Source organism: Papilio xuthus, unplaced genomic scaffold (genome assembly GCF_000836235.2).
Source record: "Papilio xuthus unplaced genomic scaffold, Pxut_1.1 DF824888.1, whole genome shotgun sequence".
NCBI classification, from domain to species: Eukaryota; Metazoa; Arthropoda; class Insecta; order Lepidoptera; family Papilionidae; genus Papilio; species Papilio xuthus.
In genome coordinates, this window is record NW_013533761.1 from 1,014,789 (window position 1) to 1,028,611 (window position 13,823).

Consider the following 13,823-nt stretch of genomic DNA (forward strand, 5'->3'; position numbering starts at 1 on the left):
CAAACATGTTATATGGAGCAGAAACTCTTCAACACGATGACGTACTGGGTAAGGAGGCGGGCAAACACGTTGCTTTTGTTGATGAAGAACTATTAAAAACTCTTGCATGTTATATTTTTAATGATATGAGCATTGATGACCTTAATAAAGGAAAGTAGCCAAAAATTTTATTATCTATCCACGCAAACTTTGTAAACATTAATTAGAACTATACGAAAAGAGTTTCAATTCGTTTATAAAAAGGCTTTTGTTACTTCTGGCCAGTGTTACTTCGTCATTTATAAAAATAAAAGCGTACATGCGTTATTCATATATTACCCATGACAATACATCATGTACATACAAATTTATATTACGTCATCACTACGCTTTGTAATACTGAAAATGCACGAGACAGAAGGTATTATTGGTTATATGCTTACTAATATTATGCAAAAGTAACTCTGTCTGTCTGTCCTTATTTCACGCAAAAACTACTGAACCTATTTAAATGAAATTTGGTATACAGATAGTCCAGAGCCTGGTAAAGGACATAGGCTAATTTTTAACGCGAAAAAAGGGTTTTAAGAGGTTAAAAAGGGGGTTGAAAATTGGTATATTTGATATAAATAAATAGGACATGTGTTGTTACCCTCAAGGGTGCAAAATATTTTAACAATAGCCAATAGGGGAAGAAAGTTTGTATTAGAATATATGAGGTTTATGTGAATGTTTTGTGGGTTTAATATGTTTTGTTGTTACGTACTATAAGTGTTAGTAAAATAAATAGCTTAAATAATTAAACTGCTACCCAAAGACAGAATTTCACGCGGGCAAAGGCATGGGCACAGCTAGTATTTAAATATATTCAATTCGCATTCGAGTTACGATCTTGTTAACAGCCTATTTCAGGGGTGGCAAACATGAGGTGTCGATCTAAAAAAAAAACATTAGAACTTAATGTGGCTTTTACTGGCATTTATATTGTGAAAAACCTTTGGTTACTTATTTTATTTTGTTGATTATATGTATGAGTAAATAAGTTTTCTTCATTTAAAAGTATGATGTTTAAACTGTTAATACTTTCCTTTCAAATAATCAGTTACGATATATACGAAATATAAAAAGGTTACTTACCCCTGACGTAGTCAGTACGCGGCAAGGATGTGCCTTGCAATGCACAGCTATCGCATCGCGGCGGCTCGGCTGCGAGGAAACGCAGTCTATATCCGCCAGGGTCGATATCGTAGCTTCCTGCCAACCAGGTAATAAACGTTCAGCTCTGGAAATACCTTGTTTCAGTACAAATTTACCGACGTCGAATGATATTTGTAAATTCGTTGCTATTGGTCGTATAATTTGAATGTTTTGTAAATTCTCGTTTTAGTGTTATGTGGTTTTGTAACGATTCGATTTTCATTGCTTCATGGAGAAACGCGACCTACAGTATGATTTATTAGAAGTTCTGACAGTTGTGAATTTCAAAAGTACCTACGTACAACAAATTTACCGTTTTTTTTTTGTATATTTGACGTTTGTTTTGTAAAAAGTTTATGAAAACCATTTCAGCTGTACCAAAGATAAATGAATGTGCATTATTTTTAGTTTGTTGTTGTTACACAAAATAATAGAAGACGTTTTCAAGGAGCGAAAATATAAAATGAATGATTGTCATTCGCGTGAGCAGCGCGTCAATGTCGGGGATAATCTGTGATGCTGTTGCCGCTGTGGCCCGGGGACGGCGATATGAGATGTGACAAGAATCATGAATTTGACGAGGCCGAAAGGTCAAATAACCTTCGTTGTATTGCCTTATTGACGCGTTGTACTTTATTAAAAAGACGGGAAATAATTCCTACGCTTAGTAGCAGTCAAATTCAATTCAGTCCAATTTACAAATTGGAACGTCTTTGTCATACGTGTCCATAATTAGTTTGGTTTAAGATAATGATGGTAATCAGCATTTAGTCTTAGTAGCAGCGGAAACTTGGAGAACTAGGAAAGAGTGGTCGCTAGTTTTAAATTTTATTTTAACTAAGAACTTAATCAAACCGTAAAATTACTTAATATCTATTCATAATCTCCGAATTTAATTTAAAAACAAAAAATCAAATGTTATTCATAAATTAGTAGCATTATACGAAGTTGCAGTAGAAATAAGTAGCGTCTCATTTGTTCTCAGGAGCGTGGTGACCTTAGTGACAGGTTCATTTCTCGCATTTGTGGACATTTACTATTGTCAATGTTTGTATTCCATTATTACAAGGAAAAGCGTCCGTAGACCGCCGCTGGCCAGACAGTGTGCTATTATACTCATATCGCGTGTCTTTACTCATTATTCAATGTTATTTCTAAAAGATGTCTCATACGTCTACTGTGATAGAAGTAATACGCTACAATACTATCGCAATAGATTATTCAAAGTATACAGAAGTAGAAATTCCAAATGAATTGCAAAGATAAATAACATATTTACCTTTTAATAGTCAGATTTGAAAGATTATTTAAAAACTCCAGTGACCAAACAGTGATAAAACCATAAAATCATATTAACTTAATCGTAAAAAGGATATTTTCAATAAATAAGTACGTCATGCTACGTGTTGAGTTCTTTACCTTTCATTTAAGACTAGCTGTCAGACACAGCTCCATGTTAACGGAATTTAAAAAACTTTAGAAATAACATTTGCCAAGCAGCATGATGACCTCCTGCGATTAAGACCCCCATTGTAATCAAAGAGGAAAATCGATCACGACAAAGTTACCCAACGAATAGGTTATTTTATTACTCTTCCTTCCCCTTTACGTCTATTCAATCTTAGCCTTGTCTTTTTCAACTGCCCTTGGCTATACAATTGTTTAGCTGTTCCCCATTAAAACAATCGGTAGTACTAAAATATATGATTTAAAGCCCTTTTTATTCCTGACACGAGATAACAAGAAGTGTACATTACACGGGTTACATTTAGTTCTGATCCACTGAAGGTCTGGACTATATCCAAGATTCCAGACAAAATATATGTGACACGGAAAATTTGGATCTAGTATGTTATGTATTTAGACCAGTTTAACGTATATCGTAAGTAGTTAATAATAAGAGGTAATACGAGGCATTAAATTGGAAATAATTTATGTTTCCTATTTTGATATTTTCGTTTTGAAGCCAAATAACGGGGGAATGTGCTAAAAATACAATTTATTGCTTGTAAAATAGAATTTTATATACGTAAATTACGTCGTAATGTAACCACGAGACAGTAAATATTATTTGCATGAATACATTGTACGGATATTATGGACGGTGTTTAATATTTGCAAACGGCATTTCAATATAAACAGAAAATGTTAGAACGTACTATTCACCTTTCCGGTTCAATGGTTTAGAAGTAGGAGAATTTATTTTACATTCAGCCTCTTAAATTCAGCGAAGGATTGCGTGTTATTGTTTCCTTAGCTGTAGGCATAAATTAAACACTTTAGACAATAAAGAGGGCATCGTCCGTGTTGCTATGACGTCGGCGGCTGCTATTTGCGTCCGTTTGACTGGTAACCGTCAAACTGCAGATTAGCAAGTGCAGAATGCATGGTTTCGCTTGATTTACACTATAGAGCGCACTGTACATTTAACCCACTTCAGATATGAGCTCGTGTTTAATTGTCGGCCAACAGCCCTGGCTCTACTCAATTTAAATATAGGACAATTGAAGTTGCAGCTAATGAAAACAAGCGAAATAAAATTCTAATTAGAGTGTATAAAGTTGTTAAAAGTAATAATTTTTAATTGTTTCGAATGTGTAGTCATTTAAAAATATAAATAATTTTCATGGCTTTGATCTTTAAAAAAATAAAAGTATTTATTTAAAAAGGTCATGAAATAAATGTATGGAAAAATAAAATATCGCAATAATTAAAGTTGTAGATAAAATGTGAAGTAGTTTTGGAAGCCTCTGTTAGTATCAATACGTACCTTCTTTTAGTCCTTTCTTTGAGGAGGGTCTGTCGTAAGCTGTTTATAAATACTCTTGACATCGGAGAACAAAGCCTGAAATTGCTATCCATCAAACGAAATAAGGAGCAAAACGTAGGTATATCATTTTTCAAGTAGCTACTTCACTTCGAATGTTAGATATTTTTTACGTTCTGAAATAGGTACATGTAGATAACCTAACATTACGATGATTGGATTTTATAAAAAAAATAATACGAAAAAATAAGCTTCTAAAATATTTTTTTAAGTGTTTTTTTCTGACTCCGTCGCATAATAAGTCATTTAATTCGTACAACTCACCAAATATACGTGGACCGTGATTTTAAGTTAAAACTTACATAACCTAAAATCTATAAGTACCCTTAATTATAGCATTTTTTTATTTATTATGCTGTGTGTGTTTTGCTACATTTAGTCCAAAATATCCACTTTAGTTGAATCTTGCATATTTGAACGGTTTTCGTCATGTAAACTAGATTTAAGAAAAGCGTGTAAATATTTATAAGTGTTCCGCCAATGACAAACTGACAGGCCAATCTCATCATTTTACAAATCAAATTCAAACTTTTAGTACTAAGATTTTTTTGTCAAGATGAATTAATTTATTTTTGACAATAAGATTTTTTTAAATGCAATTTTAAAAAGTTCTAAACACGTATTAGGTATAGGTGGTGTAGTATCCAATAAAATAGTCTTGTGCTACTACCTGTCCCGTATCTCCCTGCTTCATTCATTTTCGATGTCCGGTATTATGCGGCTAAAGTAAAATGTACCCTCCCGCGCCTCACTCTTCCTCCCTTGCCCAAGTTTCGCCGCAAATTATTACCCGGCTGACGCAAACGGCGCGCGCTCGGCGCCCGCCACCGCTACTGCCAGTCAGTCATCGAGCGGCGGTCGTTGGTGGTACTGTAACGAAGTCTATAAAATATTTTTAACTGTTTAAGTGGCATGCGCGCTTTTTATTAATTCTTGAATAAAAACAAAAAGTCCAAAAGGAATACAGTGGTCGGACGAGTGTCAGTGCAGTGTATGAATAACTTAACTAAATTGTTTCCGTAATCCGCGATCGTTTTACTTTTGTGGTGTGTTTATGTTGGAAGCGCGGCGCCCGTTCCGTCCGGCGCGCCAGAGGGACGTCGCCCTCGACTAGTCCCAATAGAGGTGAGGAGCTACAACTAAATTATTTTATTTTTTTATTTTGTTGGCGAACTTTAAGGAAACGAAGTTTATGTTGATATTAATGGCTGACAGAAAGCCGGTTTACCCGACAGACCAAAGAATTTCAGAAACAAAATCCGGTTACGAAACACCAACTGGTAATGCTTTTTTTTACAATTGCTATCATACCGAATTTTCATGACATTTGTTTTAAAGGATAGGAAATGATCTCATTTACATTTTTTGAAGTTTTTTTTGGGGGTTCGTAATTTATTAAAGTTTTTGCCTGACTTGGTTAGTAAGTAATTCAGATATAACTTTCTTGTTATCTACGCGTATACAACAAAACTGTGTAAATGCATTACTGAAATAATTGAACGAAAATAAATAATTGAACTAATATATATCACGAAATAAATGAATGAATTGTGAAGATGCTGAAGGCAGTGCGAATGGTTTGTTATTTGTATCCGTCGACGTACGTGCTAAAATACATATAACATTTCACGGCAAGCTCCTGTAAATATTTTACTCAGAGTCGCTTAATGGGTATTTATGTTGTCCCCCAGTGAAAATTTTTAAACTAAAACACCACCAACCTTAAAAGTTTCTTGTAACAAGAAAAAAAATCTTCTGAACAAATTGATGTCTGATTTATGCATACAGAAACGGCATATGACAAATTAGTGCCTTAATGAATTCATTTCATTAATTTAAAAATCGACGATTTAGTCAAACCGTCAACGAAATGACTAAAAAAGGTAAAATCTAGTAACAAGAATTCTCACCGTTTAAGGTAATTTAAATTAGAGCAATTACAAATAAAATAGTTTTTTTAGATAAAAATCCATGGAATCTTGTTGAAAATTATAACTTTGCTTAGATAATTCGTGCCATTAGATTTCGTTAATTGGTCTGTTATGTTTTTAATATTAAAAAGCACAAAAATAAATCGGTAAATGATATCTGCAGTGTTGCTACCTTTATATATTTATTTGCATACATATTTTTATGCGTGACCTAGTTTTGTAAATGTTTTATAAATCGACTTCAGAGCTCTAGACCTGGGAATGTCCCAGCTCTAGAATAAATATAATAATCGTCAGCATTTTAATTTACTGCTATAGCTAACCGCGACGGATTATAGCGGATGTATTTACTAGTCAAGTCTGGGGTTCGAATTTCTTTTGGTTATGGTTGCTTTGCTATCCAAGCATGTTCTAACTTACTTTAGCACGATTTAGGTAAAATGCGTGGATCGATTATATTGCTTCTGGATCCTCAAGTCTAGCGTTTCTTAAAGTGTGCTCCGTGGAGCTCTGGTGTGGCGGCAAGCCGCTATGAGGGGTCAACTAATATAGCTACTGAACTACTGATTGATACTGAAGGGGTACTTGTGCTTCCAGAGAAAAATCTAGTATCTAGGGTACCGTCAAATACTCGACTTTCCAATGGGGATCCGTAGTCCAAGAAAATTTAAAATTGCTGCTCTGGCCCATCCGTAATCTGTTTATCACTGCGTCAAACCGTCGTATTCATACCAACGTAACTTACCTAGGGCGACGCACAAGATAGTTTCTAAAAATAAATATTTTAGCAAACGAGAATCATAAACAAAGACTTCAAACATAATACGTATATGCCTTTACAATGTATACATATTTACATATAATGGTATTAAAAAGATAAGTAAGTTCTGTGAATCATAGTATTTGTATCTTTGTATTTCTTATCTACCATATATCTCGCTATTATTACGTTTCTAAAATAAGAAGCACTAACAATTCAATAGGCAAAAGAACTATATGTGAATCATTCGGTCGTAAAAAGTTTGCAAACCTCTTTTTACAATGTATTTTTTTTGTATTTTTAAGTTTTAAATGTTTGCAGCGATACAAAGCTTAACTACAAGTTTGACCTCCGTCTTGATAGCAATGTTTATTGCATTTATTATCTTTTTAAACTTATTTCAAGTACAAATTGACAGTAAAACTTTTATTAAACTCTTTATTAGATTTTCTATAAAAGTATTATAGCTTTTAATCTGAGTTAAAGTTGGTATTTGTTGAGAAATTTTTATTGCGCATTACGTTAAGATCGAACCAAAACTCTAAGTTTTGTAAGTCGAAACCTGTGACTCGAAGGAGACCTCATAAAACAAACTTGTTCTAAGTCTAGTATTGTTATGAAGCTCATAATTCAATAATCTGCTTTTGTGTTACATGAAACTTGTAACTAAGTAAACGTGACTCTGAGGGAAGAACGCTCATTGTGTTAGTTCTTAAGTAACTCGACTTTACAACCCTCAGGGTTATATAATACGCAAAGGGAATCGGTAAATATTAAACTTAATACTTAAACGCCAGTACATAGTAAATGGTTATTAGTTTTCATTAAATGTATTTGTTTCGTATTTAATTTTTTCCAACCGTCAAACGAGCTAAATGGGTAACTCAAATGAATTTGATGACCTGCAGATCAGCTCAAGGTTCAAACGCGTAAAACAGATCAGTGAATCGAATCACATAGCTCAATTTTGCATTGCATAGAAATAGGTAATTGTTTTCACAAAAATCGCACCAAAAATCATTAGCTATAAAATAATTTTGGAAATATAAAGCAAAGCCACATATAATTCTTAATACAATATGTTAACTGATTGCTCATAACAATTTTAGGTCGTTAAACTATTTTATTCGCGTGTACGCATAGATTTAGCTGTATCTAATTTATAGCACCTACTCCATGCCATTAATAGACAATAAAAAATCAAAATATCTTCTGCATTACCCATTACAACTGATAAAATATGCTCTTGTCAGTAAGGTTGCGTGCACACGTATGGATGTGCTGTTAAAAGCTAATATGATCTGTCAGTTTGGGCTTTAACAACTTTATACGGCGCCTTGATTGATAACCCGCATTGATAAAATGCTTTAAGTCCTGTCAATTGGCTTTATTTGCTATTTACACCACTCTAATGCACATTTAAAAATTCAGTGTGAACATACCTTTAGACTCATAAGTTTTTATTAGCAGCCAAAACGTGTATAATTAAAAAAAAATTGTGAGTTATTTTGATTTCAGTTCGTAATACTGCTCATAAAACGGACAAATTTTACTTCTTTTTGATATTTAAAGACCGAGTTACGATTACTAAAAGATTGTGTCTTTGAACACGTCTTTGTCTTTGCTTCTGTAAGCTGTGCAAGAAAATATTTTAGTTTATGGTTTTTAAAAGAAAACTGATGACACAATTTTATTTTTTCTATCGTCTTTGGTCTCGACAAATATCTTTAAGACAATTCATCCCTTGTAGTAATTTCCAGATATACATAGGTAGAATTTTGGGATGTTATTACCAGAGATTTAGTTTTCTGTGACTTCCAAATTATGTGTTACCTCAAATTATTATATGTTAATACGGTTAACATCTTGTGTGTGCAACACGAAGCGACAAACCCATAATTAAGCTGCTCCGTCCGCTCGTAAATCTATTATTAAAACGGCTCGTAAAGAGAATTATCCTGTTTATTTGTTTTGATATTCATAGAATCGTGACAGATGTTGAGCAAGGATTATTTATCTTGTATCCACTGGGCCTTGTTTTACATTTTCAACAGCAAGGATCGTTATCAAAACATCACTGTCTGTTTAATTCGGCGGTGCACGTCCGCGTTCAGTTTAGTCGCCGTATTAAACGGGCGAAGTAATTACTTTTTGAGGAAACGTGCGCTTTATAACTTATTCATAAAGAACTGCTTAGAAAAGTCAGTTATAATAAAGATTTTCGTGTTTAAGATATTATATACGTGTAGTTAGCTTTTTAAACTGAATGAAAATTATGCCATGTCTGTAATGAAATAGAGTTCGATGTGTCTTACGTCTTACTATGAAATAATCATAATTAATTTTAGCTTTTCCAAAGCATCGTTAGTAAAAGAAGCATTAAAATCACTTAACTATCTTCAATGTTTTAATACAGTAATGTGCCGAATATTTCTTCCGCGTGACCTGATTTCGTGTTAAATAATTTGTGATGAAACATTGTAAACATTATATTGTTAAGTTTACCCTTAGGCGCCGTTATAACGTGGAACAACTTCCGCCGCGTTATTGGACGTAATAAATTGAATTGTGTCCTACAACATGTTGGCTCGTGTTTTTACGGTCTTTAATTTGTAAATATATTAACACGTTAAATGGCAACATTGTTGGTTGCAATTTGCAATGTTCCATTAGCATTATTACGACTGACGTAATTTATGAAATTTGTAGAGAACCCAAGATTTTGAAAATATCCTAGTAGCCAGAACATCACATCTTGTGATTGATTGTACTTTCTTAAGAAGTCACTAGCTAGCTTATTAACTTAGTTATTATCTTATGTGTTCTTCTAGAATATATTCTAGATCTGTGCCCAATTTCGGCGCGATCTATGCATTCGTTCTGGAGATACATTCAAAAATCCATTCTTGCATCCAAACATTCGCATTTATAATATTAGTAAGATAAAGGACACATCAGAGTATAAAAATTTTACAACTCTTCCAACAAATTAAAATAATACCATCTATTCAAATATTGCTTTACTCATCTCATATGTATATTTGTTAGTCTTGCATACAAGTCGTCAACGTTTTAATAAAATCATATTTCAACTGAAATCAATATCGTTCGTCGTGAAAACGTCGCAGACTGCCGCAGACTGTAATTTTGGATGAGCCCTCGACGATTTACCCTACGACGATAATATTTTTCAAAACGAACGATATTCGAGTTTTGATATCGATAATATTGCATTGCATTCTGATATGAAACTGCCACATACCTTTAGGGAACCTATAGAAATCTGAAAATTTATATTTGTAGAAATCTTTCTAATATTATGAATGCGAAAGTTGAGATTAGAAGGTATCACCAGAACAGCTTAACGGATCTGAAAAAACATAATCAGGAAGAACATACCCTAATTAATTTTTTTATTTAATCTGTGCGGATGGAGTCGCATATATAAGCTATCCACTATAAATCTAACTTCAAACTGGTTTTTTAGACAACAAAATGTGCGTATAGACTGCTGAACTATGTTTTGTATGTGATGTTACCACATTTACGATTTCTAAATTTAAACATTCACAGAGACTTTAAAGATGTGAAACTTGAAGAGATGTTTTCTTTTAATCAGGAGCCGTATTTTTTGTGTATGCAATAAAATGGTAGTAAGCTAACGAAATGTTTACAAGCCTTATGTTTCCGTAAAGCATTACAACAGGATTTATAACACATAAAGTAGTTTCTGTCGGACTTGTGCTGAAATGTCAATATTTTCATACCGCAGTTGTTTCTGTGACGGAGGTATGGCTAAAGGAAACTTTTGGTTCTGTTAATTAAGGAACAACGTTCGAGGTTATTTTTTATATCTCTCTAAACTATAATTTTAAATAATATCAGACGTAATAACCACGGATCTCCTTTTAAAAAAAATTAACTGAAAAAAAATATCGTGTAATTTACCTGTATATAACATTTTTAAAAATTCAACTTCAATTGTATACTAAATGATACCACGAGGCAATTTGAAAATAAAGAACAAAATAATTTCAAGGTACCATCTTTTATTTGTTTGTGGCACAGGTTGACCCCTAAGTAGATCGCCTTGAACAATGCAATATTGTGCGCAGACGGGTGTGGCGACGCGACACGTGAGCTTCGTTATAAGGCTTCTTAATGTGGGTTCCCATTGTCAAAACACGGCTATATGTACATATCATTCCTAGTAAAAATAGCGATAAACATATGTTTTTACGGATACTTCGTAAGTGAAAACCCGCTGTTACATCTAGTGAATATAAACGTTATAATGTCGGGGAATCAGAGTTGTAATGTCCTAGTGCTGTGTTATATTATCTTAGCACTGTTTACTCTCACATAATCCGTTACAAAGGATATTTGTTTTTTTAACGTAGTTATTAAATCTATCTGTCGTGTGTCTGTAGTTAGCAAAGACCTTCGGATATTCATCAAATAACTGTTATCACTTAAAACCATCGACAGAAGCTAACCAAAAATTTAAAGTATCTAATATATAAAGTTATGCGTATTCATGTTGCGTCTATATATGCTAAAAATGTCTATTGCTTTTTTTATAGTCTATAGATTTTAGTATCCAATAGTATGTGCAAACACGACACATAAATGAACGGATGTCTACAGTTCAGCCACCTTTATTACCGACTACCAATGCGCTCCGGATGACATAAATATCGCACTAAGCGAATCCTCATTTTTAACCCTGTTTATTAATCTTACTTCTTAATATTATAAATGCAAATGGATGGATGTTTGTTAGAAGGTATCTCCAGGATCACTGCATGGATCTCTTTGAAATTTGGCATAGATATAGAACATAGTCTGGATGAGCACATACTGATTAAGTTTTCAATTCCCCGATATCAATTAATGAAATATTAAAAAAAAATTACCGAGCTCACAGGGGATCGAAGAGCTGGCAGCTACCTCGGTCAAAGAATTAGTTTAGCTGTCCAAAGGGGGAACGCTGCCAGTATCTTCGGGACCTTGCCTAAAGGGACTCCTTTTAATAACATATTTTAGTAAGTTATTCGTTTTTTATTATAATATTTTATTTTATATCATAGATTTAAGACTATATGTAATTATAGAAATAAGGATGGAGGATTAAATATATATTTTTTAAATTAATGTTATTATAATATAAAATATGTTCATATATGTGATTTAATTTCACGCAAGCACATTTATTTCGTCTCAATGCTTATCAGTCAAATAACTGTTGTTTTCCATATTTATGATATTAAACAGTTAATAATATAAAGTTATATTTTAAGATAGTTAACTTAATGAGCATTGGCGTAATCTTTTGTCATAAAACACTTATTATTTTGCCCTAAAATTGTTTTTTTCGTATTGCCTGAGCGCCTTATATGCGTTATCAAGGTTTGAATTAATTAAATGACGCTTATTCAAATCGCATATGCGGCGATGTCCTACATTAATATAGAATTGCTTATGTATTCTAAATTGAAGCGATATTGAAATGGTGAGTCCATCTGGTATTCAATAACCATCCGCCGGAGATTCAATTTCAATACATGTCACCAATTTACATATCTTTTGACTATTTACAATGCGAAACGTGTACGAGGCAATTATACATATTTATAAGTATATATAAGTTATAATAATAATACATTGTATACTATAATTTGTTTATAATCCGGAATTATTCCATAGAAAATCTATAACTAAGGGCAATGTATAGCCGTCGATTTACTAGTAATTTTATTACTAGTTTGTTCTACAATTTTTAAGAAATGTTATTCAGTTTGCAGTAATTGTTTTAGAGGTTTAGTTACCGTATTGCTTGTTTATATATTATAATAAAATAAAGTAAGCCAATTAAGATACTGTATACATAAATTCATATTTCTTTAATAGGCTCTTTGACTAATTTATTTAATGAACTTATTAAAAAAATAACGAATCAGATTAAAGAGCTTATTTATATTCCATAATACGATTTTAAATTTATATTTGGCAAAAGAAATCTCAAGAGTTATATCAATTCAAATTGTAATCGAAAAAAAATCATTCGACATTCGTTTAAGTGAATTTTCTCTGAGAACTCAAGTTCTTTCGGTAATGGGCACCAAATTATCGTGTAATTGCTTTTATACAGATAAAGTTGGCCTCTATCATTGATCGTTCACTTCAACTTGACCTAAGGTACTGACTTCTGTTGCCATTTATTGCTCGCTTTTATTAACAATTAACGAAAAGGTTGATATTAAGCTACAAATTAATGTATCGTGGTTCGCGGTATTCAGGACAGTAAAGTAAAAGTTAATTTCACTTCTGGTTTGTTCTTTGTTTTATTGTTTTGTATTTTAATCGTTAATAAACAAATGAATTATGACTATCTTATTTTGCATATATTTAAAGGACCTTGTCTCTGAAATTATCTTATATATAAAATTCTCGTGTCACAATTTTCGATCCCATACTCCCCCGAAAGGGCTTTACCGATTCTCATGAAATTTTGTGAACATATTGATTAGGTCTGACAATCTGCTAACATCTATTTTTAATCCCGCGCGGATGGAGTCGCAGGCGGCAGCTAGTATGTTATAAAAATATATGTTTTGTGACACGTTTGTGCGACACATTTTGCAGAGGAGTTTCTGACAATCTCAAACAAAGTCATACAGTAGTGTTTTCATTATCATAATTGATTTTATTAAATTAAGGGAGGCTCTGATCCTTTATGAAGACGTATAGTGTGCTGATGATGATGATGAATATATTTTCAGATGAAAATTGCCGCGGACGAGAGCGAAAGCGTGCCCGTGGTCCCGTCCCGATGCGTTGGAGGAACAGAGAGGTTTAGTGGGTATGCCTTCGCTATGGAGGAGAATCCCACATAACTACCGCGTCCCCCCGGGGCGCGGAGTATGCATAAAGCATTCCTCTCTGGAAAAAAATAAAGATGAAAATTGTAGAAGAAATTCATCAGTTAGTAAACTTTAACGACTGTTTCTGAGTCATGCGTAGAAACAGTTAAAAGTACACAACATTAAGTAAATACAAAGTAATTACAGTCGTTGTTTACACGTTTAATTAATAGAAAGGAAACGTTTAAAATTAGTTTAAAATTTCT

The 13,823-nt window shown here is 33.0% G+C and overlaps 1 protein-coding gene and 1 long non-coding RNA gene across 2 annotated transcripts in view; one reads left to right on the forward strand and one right to left on the reverse strand.

Annotated features, from left to right (window-relative positions):
* Window positions 1–4,046, reverse strand: part of LOC106127110 (uncharacterized) — a 14,530-nt gene extending 10,484 nt beyond the window's left edge. Inside the window, exons 1-2 of the long non-coding RNA XR_001228394.1 lie at window positions 3,947–4,046; window positions 1,117–1,233 (exon numbers count right to left, since the gene is read on the reverse strand). This is a non-coding gene — a long non-coding RNA (uncharacterized LOC106127110). The remainder of the gene's footprint in view (window positions 1–1,116; window positions 1,234–3,946) is intronic.
* Window positions 4,047–4,733: 687 nt separating this feature from the next.
* LOC106127108 (adenylate cyclase rutabaga) overlaps window positions 4,734–13,823 on the forward strand; it is a 64,065-nt gene continuing 54,975 nt past the window's right edge. The window contains exon 1 of the mRNA XM_013325103.1: window positions 4,734–5,128. The gene's annotated coding sequence lies outside the window, so the exon portion shown is untranslated. The remainder of the gene's footprint in view (window positions 5,129–13,823) is intronic.